The sequence below is a fragment of the Haliaeetus albicilla genome, chromosome 13 (assembly GCF_947461875.1).
Source record: "Haliaeetus albicilla chromosome 13, bHalAlb1.1, whole genome shotgun sequence".
In the NCBI taxonomy this organism is placed as follows: Eukaryota; Metazoa; Chordata; class Aves; order Accipitriformes; family Accipitridae; genus Haliaeetus; species Haliaeetus albicilla.
In genome coordinates, this window is record NC_091495.1 from 8,663,139 (window position 1) to 8,681,033 (window position 17,895).

At 46.3% G+C, this 17,895-nt stretch overlaps 1 long non-coding RNA gene across 1 annotated transcript in view; it reads left to right on the top strand.

Moving 5' to 3' along the window:
* Positions 1-7,358: 7,358 nt before the first annotated feature.
* The window catches only part of LOC138688829 (uncharacterized), a 75,535-nt gene continuing 64,998 nt past the window's right edge, over positions 7,359-17,895 (top strand). The window contains exon 1 of the long non-coding RNA XR_011327632.1: positions 7,359-7,444. This is a non-coding gene — a long non-coding RNA (uncharacterized lncRNA). The remainder of the gene's footprint in view (positions 7,445-17,895) is intronic.

A 17,895-nucleotide genomic window follows, 5' to 3' on the forward strand; every position in this document is an offset into this window, starting at 1 on the left:
GGGATGCTGTGAGATGGATGGGACTCACAAAACGTTATATGTGTCTGTCTCAGGAGGCAGTACTGAACTGATTTCCCAACAGATGGTGACTGCTTCATGGATGTAAATTGCCAAGTGGACTCGAGCATCAAATGAGAGTCAGGAAAGGGAAAAGGTGAGAGGAAAGGTCTAGTTAACTTCTGCCTCTCCTGGCCTTGTATAGGAATTAAGCATGGGGTACAAAATGACCCTAAGGATTCTAGCAGTGTTACGGGACATGTGCTAACACAGAAAGTACTAACGTTCCTCAGGAGACCAGCTGCGCTACTCACCTGCCCTTTGTATAAACTTTAAATAGGGATTACTGGGATCGAAGTCCTAGCAAGAAACACAGAGGATGTCTTTTCCTCGCACTCATTAAACTTTCAAGAGATATTGAAATGCAAAATTACACACTCCAAGCAACCTGGGCAGACAGAGAAACTGTGTCTGTGTTAATGAAGGTAGACCCGTAAGGTTTGCTGCATCTACAGCTTTGAACATCCAGCCTGGTTTATGCTCACTATATGGAGAAAAAACCACAAAATAGACAGCTTTATTTTATCAATATGTGAAATGGTTTTGGGTGGGAATTATTAGTGCTTGGGCCAGAGCAAGGAGGGAATAGCTTTAATCTTGTAGAAGTGAAGGAGTAAAATTTTCTAATGATGTTCTGATAGTACACTGCAGGGACTTGCTGGAAGCAACCCAGAATCAAATGGGCTTCTTTAATGTATCTCTTCTCCCATTTGCCCCAATCCATCATTCCAGAATTAGCACCAGTGTAGTGAGGACTTGTGAAGCTTTTTAGTCTAGTAATGCTGCAAGAAAACAAATGCTTTCATGACTATTGTACTTCAGCTAGGAAAATGTGAATAATTCAGAGTTTGTTTTCTCTCTTTCCTCTCTCCTCCTTTCTTACCCACCTTTATTCACAGATTTTCTCCAGTTCCCACGCTGGATGTGTATTTTTATACATGCAGTGTGTATCACGAATTTTTGACCAAAGGGAGGTTTTCCATGGTCCCCTCAGATAACATTTGAAAGAAGCCTCTGGTGTAGCCTTGGGATGAGGGTGGTGGTGTGGGGGCAGTTTGTGGGCCCTTGGGGACCTGCACCCTTCTACTGGTGGAGGGCAGGACTCAGGGACAGCCCGGCCACTGGTGTGGGCCATGGCAAGGCACCTCAGCTTTCCTAAGGGATGCTACAATGACTAGTTGCCTGGTGGTAGAAGCAAAGCTTGGGGAAGAAGAGAAGACTCCTGTAAAACCTTCGTCTGCCAGCCTTCAGCCATAGCATCACTGCCCCAGTCCTCTTCTGGGTCTCCTGAGCTGTTTCTCAGCTTCTCTCTTACCTTCCTGATCTCTTCTTAACTTTCTTTTTTTTCACATAGTTTCTTTGAATCCCACTCAGGGGTGAAGGGGGTGGGCGGGTGGAATATATTAAAAATTAATATCTGGTGGCTGAGACTTCCTATTGTCTTGGATTTTTTTTTTTTAATTCTCTCAGGTAATTGCCTCATTCAAATCCTGAAGGACTGCTCCACCTCTAGGTTAGACAATTAAGTGCACATATCTCCAGGCTCTTTGCCTTTCTGCTAAAGAAAAGACCTTAACCCATTTAACCCATAATGATCAATTGCTTATAAAAAGATGGAGAAACTGAAGGGTGCCCAGCAAGCTTACAGAAATAATACAAAATCTTCTCAGGTTTTCTGTACATTAAGCAAGTACCTACATGGTGACAGAGTTTTCTCCTTTCCTCTCATATTACTAGTAGCCTGGCCATTTTACTCTGAATAGCAGGGTTAAATAGAATAGGAGTGGGAAACTAGATATATTTAGTTTAACTGTACCAAATGGGACCTCTTCAAGGATTCATCTGTTTAAGATGCAAAAGCATCCAGAGGGCATTAGGGTGATGTAGACACTTCCATCTTTGCATGTACAGCTTGAGAGAACCTCAGAAATCAGTTTTTTAAAGGTCCCTAATCTTTTCCCTTCTGCCGATGAGCTCCATAAAGATGTCTCTGGACCCCAAAGTCACTGTGGGGAGCACAGACCACCATAGCACACTGTGCAGCCTGTGCATAACCAGGCTTTTTCCTTCACAATGTTTTGCCAATAGCATAAAAGTGGGGTTTTTTTAATCCAGGCTGATGTTTAACACAGGCGTGTTAAAATCTTGTGGAAATTGCCTGGGAGTTTTTGTTCGTCTTTATTAAAAAAGGTAAACAAACCCTGAGAGATGTAAGTCAGGTAGCGCCATGTGTGCCTATTTAATAACAGGGTTTGTGAGGTTGTAATTCGTGTGATACCGCCTGGCTTCTGCTTGCTATAGGTGGTTAATTATAGCATCCACAATGCTCCCAGCAGTGGAGCAGAGGGACGCAACGCGGCCTCTTTCTGTTAGACTTTTCCCCCTTCAGCCTCCGCTCCCCCTCCTCCCTTGGAAGATAAAGAAGCAAATCCCAATTTAGTCATCAAGGTCTGAGACACGCAGTGAATAATTCAATTCCTCATCTTCACACATGGACTCAGCTGTATAAACAAACTCAGCTGTTTCTGCAAAGCGCACAAATATATTTCCCGATGTTTTTTAGGCATGCGATATATTGCTGTAGTTGAAAGACATGAGATGGAAAGAGAGAGGGGTCACAAATGCTTTGCTGGTGAAGCAGCAGGGTGAAAAGCCAGTGAGTTCTAGCTGCCAGACCTGGGACTGGGGCACCATGAGACACCAAACCAATCGATCGGTGAATCATGTCAGGAGAAACTCTGAGCTGTGTGGCCGAAAGGCGCATACGGGACCAGGGGAAAAGGTGACATTTGCCTCCTACAGTATTTGACACCCTGTTCAATGTGTCTGCTTCGTGTAAGCCACCAGACCCCAAAAGGTATGAAATTAGTCAGGTTCATGAAGCGAATGCGTAGCTCCAAGAGCCTGATGGCCACGATAGACATGCAGAGGTTTCGGTATGTGTGTGAACACTGCTGGACCCCTGCGTCAGCACAGCCGCAAAGTGGGGTCAGGGTGATATTTTCCTTAAAGAAGATGAGACTTAGTATGCAGAGGCTGGCTGATCAGCAAGGACTGTCATGTTGTAACTTCACAGCCTGTTGGCTTATCCACCTTTGAAGGTAGATGACTGCAGAAACGCCTTGGCACTTTCTCTTGCCTTAGGGAGGTGGGTTTTGGGCAGAAACGTTCTGTCGGTGGAGTTCAGTTCATTCCTGGTTGTGGTATTATCTGCGATATGTGCACACACAAATTTGGCTCCAACATGGCCTCTGATGGCCCTTTTGTCTGTTCATTGTGATTCATCTGCTATACGCTAGTATGTGTATCCTGACGCTGGCTACATTTACCAGATAGTAAGTACTGTGAATCATCTTCCACCTCCTGCTAAGAAAGCTGCAGTATTAATTGAGGGCACCATCCTGTGTGAAATCATAAATGAGCTGTAAGGAATGACCATCCCATGGGTATCAGTCAAACAGTGGAATTAAAATTTACACAGGCTAAGTACATATCTGCAGGTTCTGCTGGGGTTAGCTTGCCAGCTCTTGTCGTTTTTAAATTTAATCTTTATTCTGGATGCTGTGAGACTCCTTCTTGGCTTGAATTCTGGAGAACAATGTAACCAGAAAGTCAAGATGAGCCAAGGTGTTTGATGCAAAGGGGAGATGGTGTCTCCCTCTACTTATTTTAAGGAGGAGGACTTGGTTCTGATTATCAGCCCACCCCGAGGGTCTTCCTGCATGGGTTTGAAAAAAACTCATGCATTGAATGCATAATCAAAATAGGGAACAGTGTGATTTTCAGGCTGCATAGGTCACCTCCTTTCCTGGCTGGGGGCTTCCTTGTGTGGTCTTTCATTGCCTGTTACAAAACATGCCGACTTATTGCCTGGCACACACCAAGAGAGAAGCTGTGTGTCAACAGCGTTAGCCCAGAAGATCAGGAAGCTTCAATTAAAAGAGTTTATTTGCAATGTACAAACATGCAAGAACAAATTTCTAAGTAGTAATAAACTAAAGGGACAATCAGTCACACCCAGAAATAAATCCCACGACTAAATGACGCAGTAGCAGATAGGTACAGTGTGATGATGGAGGTGTATCTGCAGGAGAGCTGTGCGTCAGATTGCCTGATTCAATTAGCCTCAGACTGGACACATCATGACATCTGCTGGGATGGCACTGTTGGGCGGTCACAGTTCAGAGAAGGTTCTTCTGCCTGTGTCATCGCTGTGAGGCAGATGTGTCCCACGGCATCTTTGCAGCCACGCTGGCCCCAGCACGTACAGCCTGGCTGCACCCGGCTGTAGGATCGGTTTGCTCCATAGCGTGTCCCACAGTTGGGCCCTTCAGCAGCCAGCAATAGGGGACCTCTGGGAGCATCTCACACCTCCCTCCCCACCTGCGCATCTCAGCTCCCCTCCGAAGAAACTGGGGAAATCTGAAGCATGGAGCGGGGCTGCAGCCAGCCCCTCACAGGCTTTGTCACCAGCCCTGCAGGTACCACCCGTGCGTATCTCAGGCGTCTCCCTGAGGTGGGCGACAGTATTTTCCCGCTCGCTGTGCTTCTGCAGGGAATCCTTTGTGGCTGGCTGAAAAGCGCTCAGAGGACAAGTCCTCTGACGGTGTAAAATAGGAGTTATCTGTTGACGATGAGACTGGTTAACGTCCCAGGATGTAAAGGTCTGGGACAGGTACGCACTTGAAATCTCTTGTGCTCAGTTAAATTGCTCTGAGCTTTGGGGGCCGAGAAACTGGGCTGGCTCTCTCCTGAGAAGCGTTTCACGTTAGTGTCCTGTAATCGCTCCGGAAATAAAACTAGGTGTTTGTATAAGGCTGAGGCCACGGGTGAGCGAATGGGTTAACCCACAGCAGCTCAAGTTGTTCCAGTTTCCAAAAAGCTGTGAATACACGATTCAATTGTAAGGAGCTATTAAGCCCACCCAGCAACAACAGATTTACCCCTGGCTTCCTTGTGGGCCGTTTTCTCACATGATGAAACACCTAACCTTTGGGTACACAGCCTGCTCCCTTCTCACACCTCTTGGTGAAGGGTCTACTTATTGGGCTGCTTCTGCTGCCATGCACTTTGCTCCAAAGTTTTACCTCAAGTTCACTGTCTGCTCGTGTGTGGCCGGAGCCTTTGCTGTGTATTGCACACAAAAAGGTAAAAGCCACCCACCTAGCTGAAAAGCAAATGTCATCTGGTGTTACACGTTCGTTGCAAAAAATAAGACAGAGCCGTGTTGCCTGGCGTCTCCCTCTGAAATATGTGTATGGTGTAGTCTTTCTTCTCCTCCCTCCTTAAATCGAAGGAAGATGTATGGTTTGCCCTTTGCATGTGTAAAGGGACAGATAACAGATGCGAGTGGGGTCTCACACCAGTGCTGGGTCGTGTTTGGGCAAGGCCTTCCTTCTCTCTGTGGCCTGGGAGGACAGGGAAACATAGCAACCTGACAGTATTTCACTTACTCTTGGAACCCCTCGTGTTCTGTGGGCCAAATTTGTCCCCGATTGCCTCAGTTTCCCTGCTCCCCACGGGTGTCACTGCCAGCGTGGGAAGTGGGGGCTAAGCCACCGCATGCCACATGCTAGCGGCAGCCTCTCCCCACATCCCTCGGCGAGGGCTCCCACTGCTGTGGCTCCCAGCCCTGCCCAGCCCTGCTTCTTCTCAGTGCCTTGCAGGGATCTGCTAACAGCAGTAAGAAAGTTCCTGGTCCAACCCCAAGCACTTATTCCCAGGTAATTATTTAGCACCATATCAGCACTTTGCAGCCCTGATTTTCCTGACTGAGAGACAACTAATTAAAGGAACAGGTATGCTATAGATTTATTGCCAAATGTGTAAAACTTAATAAACAGCAATGACGTACTGCTTCATTAATATCTCCCTCTGTTATGTTTCTCTTTTCTTCACTGAAATGAGATGGGATGGGCAAGAAAGGCTGAAAGCACATAAAGAAGGGAGGGCATTAACACTGTAGACAAGGAAACCATTCAAAGCAGGTGGGATACTAGCTCTTTAGAGGTAGCAACATTGAACCAAGGAGGTGCAGTAGCATTCCACTCCTGTGGCTCTTGAAGATGCTCAGCCCTGGCTCAGAGGCAGTGGTAGCAGGCAGATGCAGCCATTGCCTTCCCCACTTCTTTCTGCGTCCTCTGCCCAACCCTCCCAGGAAAGAGCTGCTTTTTATGCCCAGAGCCAGCACAGAACAGAGAGAGATGGAAATTGCTGAGAGGCGCTGGTGTGGGGGGTGTGAGCCCTTGCCACACTGCGGGCTGGCTGGAGCCAGTGACCCGTTTGGCTGGCTCCAAGTGCAAGCTAGCTGGGCCAGGCAGGGGAGGGATCTTTTCCCACACAGGGTGCTGCCCTGAATTTTTTTCCCCTTCCCTCATCCCAGCTGTCATCACCTTCCTCTGCAAAAGATGAACATCTTGTTGTAAGCAGGATTTTGCCCCCCTCCCCCACTAGCAGACAGGATTGCTGGGTCCCTTCCAAAGGCTCCTGTGCCACATCTGCTCCCTTGGAGGATATTCATCCTTGGGTCAGAGTCCCTCTCCTGCCAGATCACCTACGGAAAGTTGGGATTCCTGATTTCTTCATGAGGCTGAAGGCTCCTTTCTGTAGGGTCATAATCACTGTATTTGGAGAGCCCAGAGTTCTCCCTGCCCACCTAAACCCATCTGTCTGAATCATAGTTTCTGTGGGAGCATGAAAAGTGTTGAGAGGTCTCAGAGACTGATCTCCAAAATCAGAGGAGGAGTGGCTGGCTAGCTCAGAGACCCAAAGATGAGCTTACAGACTCATTTGAAAGGCAAATTTTCAGTGTGAGAGGGATCTCAGTTCATCTCTCTCTCCTTCCAGCTGGTGGACTCAAGTTAGAGAAAGAACAGGAATACTAGTGTCCAAGGAGGCAGCCGTCTCAGAGACCTTCGACCAACCTTCACCCCAAGAGGTCTATCCCAGGGCTTCCCTAGCCCCACATGTCGTGGGTCCATGATTATACTTGCCATATCCTTCTGACCTGATAGGTATTTAAGTAGTCTATTCAAGGTATTGCTGCTTCTGTGGGAAAGAACTGTTTTGAACAGTTTCCTTGCCTCTGGTGTTAATGCCCTCCTTTTCAGGTGGGATACTGCTTTCAGGCTTTGTTGCCCATCCCATCATAAGGAAAATGACTCTTGTTTCAGGGAGGAAAAGAGAAACATAAGATTCCTGGTCTCCTGGAGGAGAAAAGGCTGCAAATACTGAATGGAGGCAGGTCATCCCTCCAGCTGCATGGCAGGTTCCTCCTGCAGATGTGTTTGTAAGGACAGGCAGGGAGGACCTGTCCTGGACAGAAAGCGATCTGCCTCTGTGGGGGATCCTCATCAGGTGGAAGGCTTGGTATGCTATCTGAGAAGAGGTGAGCACTCATGTTTGGGCCAGTTCCCAGTTGCTTGGTATTTCAGGTGGTGATGCTGCTACTGCACTGAGCAGTGCTATACGGCCACGTGAGCAATGTGCTTACCCTATAGAGATCAGAAAGACACATTCCCATGTTTATTCACACAGGCCTTGCTTGCTGTGCAGTACAGCAGCTCTTCAGGGAAGATTGTTTCAGTGGTTGTTTATCACCAACTCCCAAGTGCTTGAGTTATCAGGTAATAAATAATTTGAATGAATAATAACACAAGTATCAGAAATCTAAAGTCAAGTTGAGGCCAGGAAAAAGAAGCTGTGAATTTGTACCACCTGTCCCTGGAAATGGGGAATGCTGGGGACAGATACAAAATCATGTGCAGAAATCCTAGTTTACTCCAAGGAAAATTTGTGATCTTTTATGGACTTCAGCACATAGGAACAATATGAAAATGAGTTTTGCTTCAGTATGCAGTGCTTACTGCTCTGTGCAGAGACAGATTATTCAGAATGGAGAGCAGAAATCTGACCAAATCGACGCAATTATTTCCCAATGCTTTTTTTTTTTTTTTAAAATCATGTTCTTTTCAAATAGTGGAATTGTTCTGTTACACTCAGGTGCGAACTGCTGCTGTTCAGGGATGTATTGGTTAAACTTTTAACAAATATTACCACCTGCTGGGCACGCCGCAGCAGTGCAGCTTCTAACCATTTATTCCAGCAAGTAATGAAGCTCTTCCCTGCCCGAGCAAGGCATTAGGTCTCCTGGCTTGGAAACTTTTCTGATTTTCTACTAAAGCTAGATCTGTTGGCTTGATCAGTCCAGCAAAAACTGGAGATTTGCGTCTTCGAGTGAACTTAGCACTGAGGGACCTTGGTTTGTGTTTTGGTTTGTACTTTCAGGCTTAGAAACCCTGCCTGTACAGGATTTACACAAAAAGTGTTTATCACTTGCTTCTCGGTACATTTTGCTACTTAAAAATGTATGGAGTACGTGGCACCCGGGGTGTTGAGCCAAGAGGTGATCCTACAGCCTGCCTCCATCATACACCCTGAGCAGGGAGAGCTGTCGTCTCACCCCACTGGACCTACTGATGCTGCTTGGGATGCAGTGGGAGGGAGGGTAAGCTTCTGCCGTGGGACACCTACCATCAGTTCAGCCAGTGCCACACATGGTCAGGCTTGGCCACTGGTCGGAGCTGGTTAAAAACACACTAAAATTCAGTTCTTTTCATTCTCCTCCCTCTCCTAGGCTAGAATTGGGGGAAATATTGTACTTTTCAGGCTGGTTTAGCAAGTAGGACTGCAAGACTGGGATGCAGAGATTAAGTATTCCTTTATAAATCTCCCAGAGGCTTTCAGTCCTCTTGTGGACATCTGGTTTCTCAGTCAGTGGTTGGTGAACAAGCAGGATATTGGCACTTTGAGCGTTCCCTCCATGAAGCAGAGCTGGTAGGTACCATGGCTCTACAGCTATTATCAGTTTATAAATAATTCTTTGTATTGTGGTTAATATCCCCAGCTTCTTTGTGCTGTGGCTTGCTCTGGACTGGTCTAAGCCCAAGCCAAAAGGGTGGTGGGAGGTGGTTAGTCGTTCCCCTTGGACTAAAGGGAGTTGCTGAACGCTCATTTGTTTAGTAATATTCACCATAACAGAGTTTGGTGCTCAAAAGATGGACCTATGAGACCTGGCTGAGAGCCAAGAGAGGCTTTGCTGGGACTCCTGGGGCAAGTGGATGCCAGGACACTCTGTGATATCTATTCTGAGGGAACAGCAGCAGCCTACAGCTAAGAGAGGATAGGGAGGGAAAAGCAAGGCAAGAGCTTCAGGGAAACGGCCTGACAGGGTGTGGGTGTCTTTCATTCATTTGATTCTTGATTTGTCAAACACCAGGCCTTTGTCCTTGCTTGGATGCAAGTGTCTGCTTGCAAGGAGACAGCATTTCCAAATCTAATTTTAGTCTCCTGATTGGAAGACACCCCCCCCCCCCCCAGCGTTTTGAGCTTCTGCTGACTGATGGCTCCAGCTGTGACAGGAGAGGGCAGCAAGAAACTAGTCAGGGCTCCAGCAGGTCCGGCAGCCCCTTACCTCTGTGCTACTCCAGTACTTGCTTTTCGCTTTTCCTCAGTGCACTCTTCCTCGTGCAGTGATTTTGTGTGACTTCGTTGTCTATGGTGACTAGTGTTTACCAGCAGCTACACCGCAATGGTACAGACAGAAAAGATGGGATCTTCTCCATGAGCATCTGTCTTTCAAGGAACAGTGCTTCTGGCAAGAGTATCAAGCCTGTTTCAGGGATATTAAATTTTTTCCTCTCTTTCCCATCAATAGTTTTTTTTTAAATCGTAACTGTTTTTGAAAGATACGTAGGAGGCTTTCCTAGTTTTATAAGGATACTAGCTGAAAGCAAGTTTTAGAGCACTTATGAGCCTCATTTTCCACAAAATTGTATGAAGCCTCACAGCTTCATACATGAAGCCTCATGTTTAGGAAGATCAGAAACAGGTCCTGGCCCAAACCAATACTTTACGCAACAATTGCATATATTTTTTCCTCTTTATCCTCACAAAGATGCCTTACCTGACCTGAAGAGCCCAGACCAAGCAGCCTCCCCACCATGCAGGGCTCCCTCCCAGAGTGCCCACCCAGCATCAGGTTAATTATGTTTGGCAACCCAAATGGCCATAAACCCCCTCCAGGAGTACAAGAGGCGTGACGGGCAGAAAAGCTGCCAAATTTGGGGGTTGACAGCTGGGAGCCTTGAGGAGCCATTTTCTTTCTGTGGTTTGGATCTGAGTAAGTGAAGTTTGACCATTTCCATCGTGTTGGGGGTACTGTCCCCTGTGATGGAGCCAGGTGGTGTCACCCCATTCCTGCCTGTCCCTCCAGTGCCCAGCGGTCCTCCACCCTTGTCCCTCAGCAGCCTGGAGCAATCCCTCCTGGCCTGGTGGAGCAATCCTGCTTCCGAGCACGCTCGTGCCCTCCTCTGTCACCAAATTATAAGATATTTTTCCACCTCTAGAGGACACTGTGGCCTGCCATATGCTCGCTCCTCGGCGGTGCTCCAGAGGCAGCAGCCCCGTTCAGTGGCTGCCTGGCAGAGGTGGCACAAGGCGGTGGTGGTCCCATCACGCCCAGGTTGGGAAGGGGCTTGAGCGGCTGTCAGGGGCACTTGTCCCTCTTCACCTGCTCTGTCCTGCTCTGTTCTACAAACCCATGAGACCCTGCTGGCTTCTGCGGCTGGCCAGGGTGAGGCAGGGACTCCCAAGTAGGTGTGGGAGAACATTTTCTTGCTCTCAGCACACATCTGTCCAGAGGTCCTCTAGATTTTGCCATTTCAGTCCATTGCCTGGATGTCCTTCCTTCTGGGTCTCCTATTTTGATCCCACTGCTGTTCCCCCCACCCGTGAAAGCTGGCAGACAGGGAGCTGTCAGGCTGAACACAAGCCCAGGGAGGTCTTCTCTTTTCCTGTAGGGCTGCACTAGCTTTCATCTGCTTTCTTGCCTGTTCACAAGCCTTGCTGACTTAGACTTGTCCTTTTTTTTTTTTTGTTCCTGTTGGTTCATTCTGGTATTTTGCATTACAATAAGTGACCTTCTTAGAAATTTGCTAAAAAGATGCCTTTTTATGTTCAAAGGACTTACGGAGTACATGAGCAGAACGAACTTTTAAAAGTAGTGGTGGTTGATCAAGAGGTGGTTGTTTACCTGGAAGCAGACAGTTAAGTGTGTGATCATAAAGCAGCAGCAATGCTGCTAGGGTGCTGGGGAGATGCCATACGGCTCCAAGTTGTTTATGCCATAGGTGTCCTGGAGCCACATCGTTCCTCCTTGCAAGCTCCTTCCAGATTCCACAGAATGGCTTGTTTTGCCAGACTCCTCTGAAGCACTCAGCGGCAGAGCCAAACTGTGATGTTCTGCACCAGGCATGAAGGGAGGCACGAAGGCAACCGGGGAGGTCTCTCTGTCATAGTGATAACCACTGGCAGCAGTTTTGGCCATAACGGTGGTCCCCTTTCAGCATGTGTATAAGTAATGTTAGGTGTCCGGTACTTTTTTTAAGTCTTGTGGTACTCCTCGCAGGTGAAGAAATATCCTGGCTTTGAGAATCTGAAGACTGGCAAAGCTAACAGTAGAGTAATATCTCATTTTAACTGAATCAGAAATGAGGCCGTTTTGGGGAAGAAGGATTTCTGTTCCATACCAAAGTTTGGCCGTGGTTTGTGCATCCGTGGATGAACACGGGCTGAGTTCTTCCCACAAATTCTGTCCTTCCCGTGAAGTGCATCTCCAGCTTTAAGTCAAATCCGAACTATTTCAGGGGTTTTCCAGAGTTTTACATGGAGATCACAAATCCATTGGAACCTGCCACTGAAAGCAAAACCAGGCAAGAAATACCAAAGAATGAATCATGATAGGACCCCAGGTTGCTACTGAATTTTGGGTTCTGCATGTTGCTGGGGACAGACTGTGGGCTGCAGAGCAGGAAAGCAGGTGGTGTGGGTGGCAGAGCATGCAGGGGGGGTGATTTTTTTGCACGCAATGATTTTTTTCCATGTAAATGAGGATGAAAATTTTCCTCAAATTATCTAGTTTTGACTTTTGAGAGAAACTGGGGGGTGGGAGAGTGGAAAGCAATGGCTTCCTGTGCAGAACAGCTATTTATAATTGCCAAAGTTGGGCACATCATTGGTTTCCAAGCATTTTGTGAGAAGCAGCAGTGTAAAAACCGTGCAAGTGGTAAACCTGAGCACAAGATAACAGTGGTGAAGGCAGAAGCCAAAAGCTCTTGCTTTGACACCACAGAAACCATCTGCAGAAGTCCTGTGGAGCAGGAAAAGATGGGGTCACTGTTTCCTACCACGTGCAGACACTGAGATGCATTAGTGCGCCATCGTAGATATATCCAATTTTCCAATGCTACTTTGCTACCCTGTGCCCGTGATCCACCTCCCGTCTGCCAGGGAGGTGGACGTGGTGTAGCGGCAGCAGCCTCGGTGTGTAACGCAGGCACTGACCTTTCCCACAAACGCTTTTCTCCGCAGCTCTCAGGACATCTGCTGGCCCTGGAGAGTCTTGAAACAATGCGGGTTTCCTGGCCCTCTGTGTGGTTTTTCCTCTTATAGGAAAATATATGCTAGAATATCTGCTCTGTTTTCCAGTTGCTTTGTCCTAGTGTTAGCACATGTGCATTATGCTTGCAGGGAGCCTGTAACGGTGCAAAGTCACGGTGAAAATAAGATGATTTAGAGGGAGATACATAGGGACAAGCTATCTTGCTTCAGAGCAATGCCCTGTGTGGAGGGACGTTTCTGCACAGCAGGAGTTTACCCTGCTGTGCTTCTCGCACAAGTTGGGCGGGTTTCTCTCAACAGTGGGTCTCCTCGGGGTTTTTTTAACTCTCTCCCCTTGCCAGTCTCTGCATTTGTACCATATCCCATCCAACACCACTTGTAGTCTGACCTGCTGCAGACCATTGCCTTCCACCCACATCTTTTCCTGAGCTCAATAACTTATTCGATGAAACCGTATCTCCGAGACAGACATCAGTTTTGAAAACAGTAATGGCAAAGCTATTGCTTTGCTTGTTAGCCTATGCCCATCACGGGATACCCTGCGCTGGCCTGACTTCAGTGCCATAGGTAATTTTTCTACCGCTGTTCATCACATTTTTTAGACCATTTTCCTCCTGTGAAGACACACATGTTCCGTAATCTAGTCTCTTCTTACTGAACTAAGCAAATCAAATGCTTTAAATGCCACTATAAGGCAGCTTCTGCAGCTGCTGAATCACATTTGTGCGTTGTATTTTTTTTACACCCTCTCCAATTTTTCAGTATACTTTTTACAAAAGTAAACCAGGACTGCACAAAATATTTCAGTATTTGGTCTTGCCAAAACTGTGTACAGAGTTAAAATCACGATAGGATGTTTTTTAATTGTTTTAAAAACCCATGGTCTATGAATGGTAACATTTAGCATTCTTTCTTAATATGGTTCCTTCTGCTACCTCAAATACACTGACTAAATCCTTTCCCCTAAAACATTACTGTCTGAGGTTTCATTAAAGCTGTGAAGAATGTGTGTGAAAATGGTTCTGGTAAGTGATTGTTCATGGGAGCTGGGAATTGTCACTGTTTACATTTTTTCAAATTTCCCCGAAAGGTTTGATGTGTGGTATGGAGAACTTTATTTTCTACAGGAGCCAGCTGAGTCAAGCGGCTGTGGGGAGGAGGAGGAGGGGCAGGGTGGAGTTTTAGGGCAGGTTTCTCCAAAACTGCAAGCGGGCATATTTTTAAATGCAGACAATTGTCCATGTGCTGGTGCTCCCCAGTACGAACAGATGGGTGTTAAAACCCAGCCATGCTGTTTCTTTGTGGCTGCTGTCTCACAGGGCATCCTCTGGCTGCTGTTTGATTGACTGGGAAGAAGCAGGATTTCTTGTTCACTACTACAAGCTCATTCATTTGGTAACACTATCTGTGATCCTCTTTGAAATCCCCAAAGCAACTGTTAATAGCTGGGTCCCAGGAAAAGCGATACGGCAGGACCAGCCCATGGGGAGGCCAGTTGCCTAGCATTGCACTCGGTGTTGTGAAACAGTTGGCTGAGCCATCAGACTTGCTCAGCTAAATGAGTTAAGTAATCGCACAGCCCTGCAGAGAATATTAGTGAGGAATTTCCATATTGCAGCTCTTGATATTCCCGCCTCGCAGCCCTGTTACCACAAATACAAGGCTTTGGCTGAGCAGGCAGTAATTTGATATTAAATGAGGTTCTTATTAAGCAGATGCAATGAAATAGGGCAGAGTTTTATGTTGCATTAGTCAACTAAATGCTTTTTATTAGCATTCATTAGCATGAGGGATAACTGAGTGCAGGGTATTCTTTAGCCAAAGATTGACCCTTCAGAAGGAGGGTAATTAAGCAGCTAAGAGCTTGGGAATAGGAGCTAGGCCACACACGGCATACAGCAACTTGCTTGCTCTCTCTTCTGGGAACCACCTCTGCAAAAGAGGTCGTGAGGAAACTTGGGGGATGGCCCGCTCTGCCTGGGGATGAAACTCCTCCTTGTCTCATTCTCCAGGTGTTAATCTGACAAATCACAAAGGCCTCTTGGAAAGTAAACCATTTGCACAGGCACACGTTGCTCTTTCTTTCAGAATGAGCATATCGGGCTCTCAGCCATGGAAATAATGCTTTTTTTTTTTTTTGCTTTTTTTTTTTGGATCATGGAGCTTCTTAGGAAAGGTGGTATAAAAGGAGATAAAAGCTCTGACTCTTAGTTCTGGCCTGTTAACAAATGTGCACAAACATACATTTCCGTCAAAGTTGGCTCCACCGCGGTGGCAATGACCATGTCAGTAGCTTCCCCACAGGGATGCCCCTGCTCCATCAGGGATATGGAGCCAAGAATTGGTGGAAAAGCCACCCAGAAATCACAGGTGCCTCTCTGCCAGCCAAGGCTGGTTTTGTAAGCTGTGGACTGTGTTATCCAGCTTGCTTTTGTCCTGTTTAGGTTTCTCTGTATTAAGCTTTATCTCCATTTCTCCTTAGCCTATGCACTATGGTCAATGAATTGTTCTGCCTCCTCTCTGCATATTTTTATCCCTCATTATTAGATGCCCTAGGCCCTTTACGCACGCGATACTTTGTCAAGCTGGGGGGGGGTTGTCTTGGTTTTCTGTCATCTGGCAGGGTTCAGCAAAAAGGATAGCGATAATTTTATGAGAATTCCCAATGAATGGTGTGCAAGAGACTTTGTGGTCGGTGGCTTGCGTCTTGTTTGCAGTGACCTGAGAGCTCATGCCCTCTGGCCTGGACTTGCTCTGGTCCTCTTGAATTTGAAAGCATTCCCAAAGCCCGGTTGGTTTGGAGGGGATGAAATTTGGCCAATGCTGAGGCCTTGACAAAGCTCCCCTCCTAAATAAAGGTGGTAATGAGTGACCATTGTAAGTTCTCGTGAGTGCTGATGAAGATTCAGGGGTACATACTGGTGGTGGCCCTCTGCCTAGACGATTCCTTAGCTCTGTGAACCCAGTCCACAAGTGGACATAAAGGTCTTCAGTTTCTCCAGAACTGAAGCATGGGTTCCACCTGTGAAGTGAGACTAGGGATCCAGGTCAGGGATCTGGGTATATTCCTCTTTTAAAAAAGGAGGGATGAAGGTTTTGAGCAGAGCAAACTGCACTAACAAGCTGTCAGGTCCACCTGTAACATTGGCTCTTGCAACAGCAACCACAAGGCAGTTGTCACGGTGGGGGAGGAGAGGAATAAGAGGGAAGAAATCATTCAGTGGGAGGTGCCATTCTGGTCGGAGTTGGAGGAGCCTATTCTTTTCCCAAACTATGGACAAGGAAATTTAGTCTTGATTTAAAGGATGAAAGAGGGCTGCACCTGCAGTGGAGATGTGACAAGAGTTGCATGGGGTCAAAACAAAACAAGCCCCTTGGCAACCTTGGATTGGCATCTGAAAGTGTCCTTGGGCTTTATTTTGCACTCCTGCTGCTCATACGCCTTGCAGTCACCAGGACCTGGCAGAGGTAGCTGCCTGCATCCCACCAGCTGGCGTGTGTGAAGCTGGAGGTAGACCTGGCTTTCCCACTGCAGGCATCGTCCTGCTTGGCCCTTCTGCTGTGTGCGTAGGGCTGGCTGTGTCTTTGTCTGGCACCATCTATGCAGACACAGAACTGGGCACACAGATATTTGAAGACTATTTCCTTGAAGGAAAAGGTTTCTTAATTTTTTTTCTGTTCTAATTTACTAATGAAAATCAAACACGACTGTACTTGCAGGGGCAGCTTGGAGCATGCACAAAGATCTAAGGTAGGTGTGAGAGGGGCAATGAACCAAGACCAAGCATGGAAAACTAAATTTTCAGAGGTAAATTACTAAAACCATACATTTTGCTGGCTGCAAGGGTTTTCTTGGATTGAGGTAGTCTTTTAATTTTGGCAGATGCAAGGAGTAATCCAGCATTTCCTTTTTATTCCTGTTCAGCACTTGTTCTTCCAGCAAGCCCTGACTTGATAAAGTCTCCAAGTACCATTGTTAGCAGTTGTCTTTGCTTTGTTAATTTAATCCAACACAAGGGGTTTCTTATTGGATATTCTTGTTTGAGCTGCTTTTTTAAATTTATGTATGTTTTTTTAATTTATTTATGAGGCCATGGAGCTTTAGTAGGTGTTGTGTATTCCTATGAAACCTGGTCATATGGTTGCTATCTTATAGTTAATTCAGTGAGGAATGTTTCAATGCAGTGTTTGTTTGTGTGCATCTCTGTGAAGCTTGAGGCAGATTCCTTGATTGTACCTGCCTGAGGCCTCCAATTCCCTATAATCCTCATGTTCATTGTGTATAAAATATATTGATTGCGCAGCATCCACAGGCAGAGCATTTTCAAGTGTTATCACAGCTAATGGCACAGAGCAGAAACATATTCAGAAAGCCCTGTGGGTACAGTTCTCATCACAAACTTGCGTGACATGTTTCATTTGGTCCAGAGCTGCAAGACTCCTTATCAAACTTTAAAATAAATAAATAAAACTTTAAAATACCATCTTTCTTAAAATATGTCCCTGCTGGCGTGGATACCCTAGAGTGAGAGGTTAAGGTTTGTTTTCCCCAGTTATCCATGCCAATGAATATTTGACTCTGAAAGCTCAGGGAGACTGAATGCCAAAGGGTCAGGAGCACATCTGAACTGAATTCGGTCTTAAAGGTGAATGGTTATCCGTGGAAATAAGTTTGTGGTATTTGCCCAGCTCCTGAAAAAAAAAAAAAAAAAAGCTGCCTTAAATTCATCATTAATTTGCTTTTTAATATTTCTCTTTCTGCATGTGATTTCCCTACTGCCTTTCTCCTTGGTACCACTGCTAAAAGTTTATCCTCTTCTATGACAGTGGTGCTAAAATACTGAGGTGACAAAACTGGACAGCCCTTGGTTTTCCACTTTCAAGTGCTCTCTGTGGGTAGTGTAGCCTGTGGTGTTCACTGTTTTGATAGCTGCTAGGTCACATTACCTGTCTATCCCCTGGCATTGTAGTAGTAACCTGGCAGGTCAGCTATTTCAATGCTATTTCCCTTTGCTACCTGGCACCAGCCATACAGCATTTTTATATACTGAATTATTTATGGACTCATAATTATTTAGCATCAATATGTCAACGTTACAATGCCCCTGTTGGCCATAAAGGAGCAAAATCTTTCTTTAATTAAAATTACATGGTCCGTGTCAACTTTCCTTGGACCCAACCTTTTAAAACTGAGTTGGGAGTTTGAATTCCAAACTAAATACCTGTGTTTTAAGCAAAGACTAAATACAGAGCTTTCTTTCAGTGAGACTTGTCTTGGAAGCCAATAATTTTATGTGTTTTAGGGAGGTTTATGTTATACTGGGGAGTTTACAATGGACTTCATTGAACTGTAGACCACAGTGGCAGTATTTTTTTTAT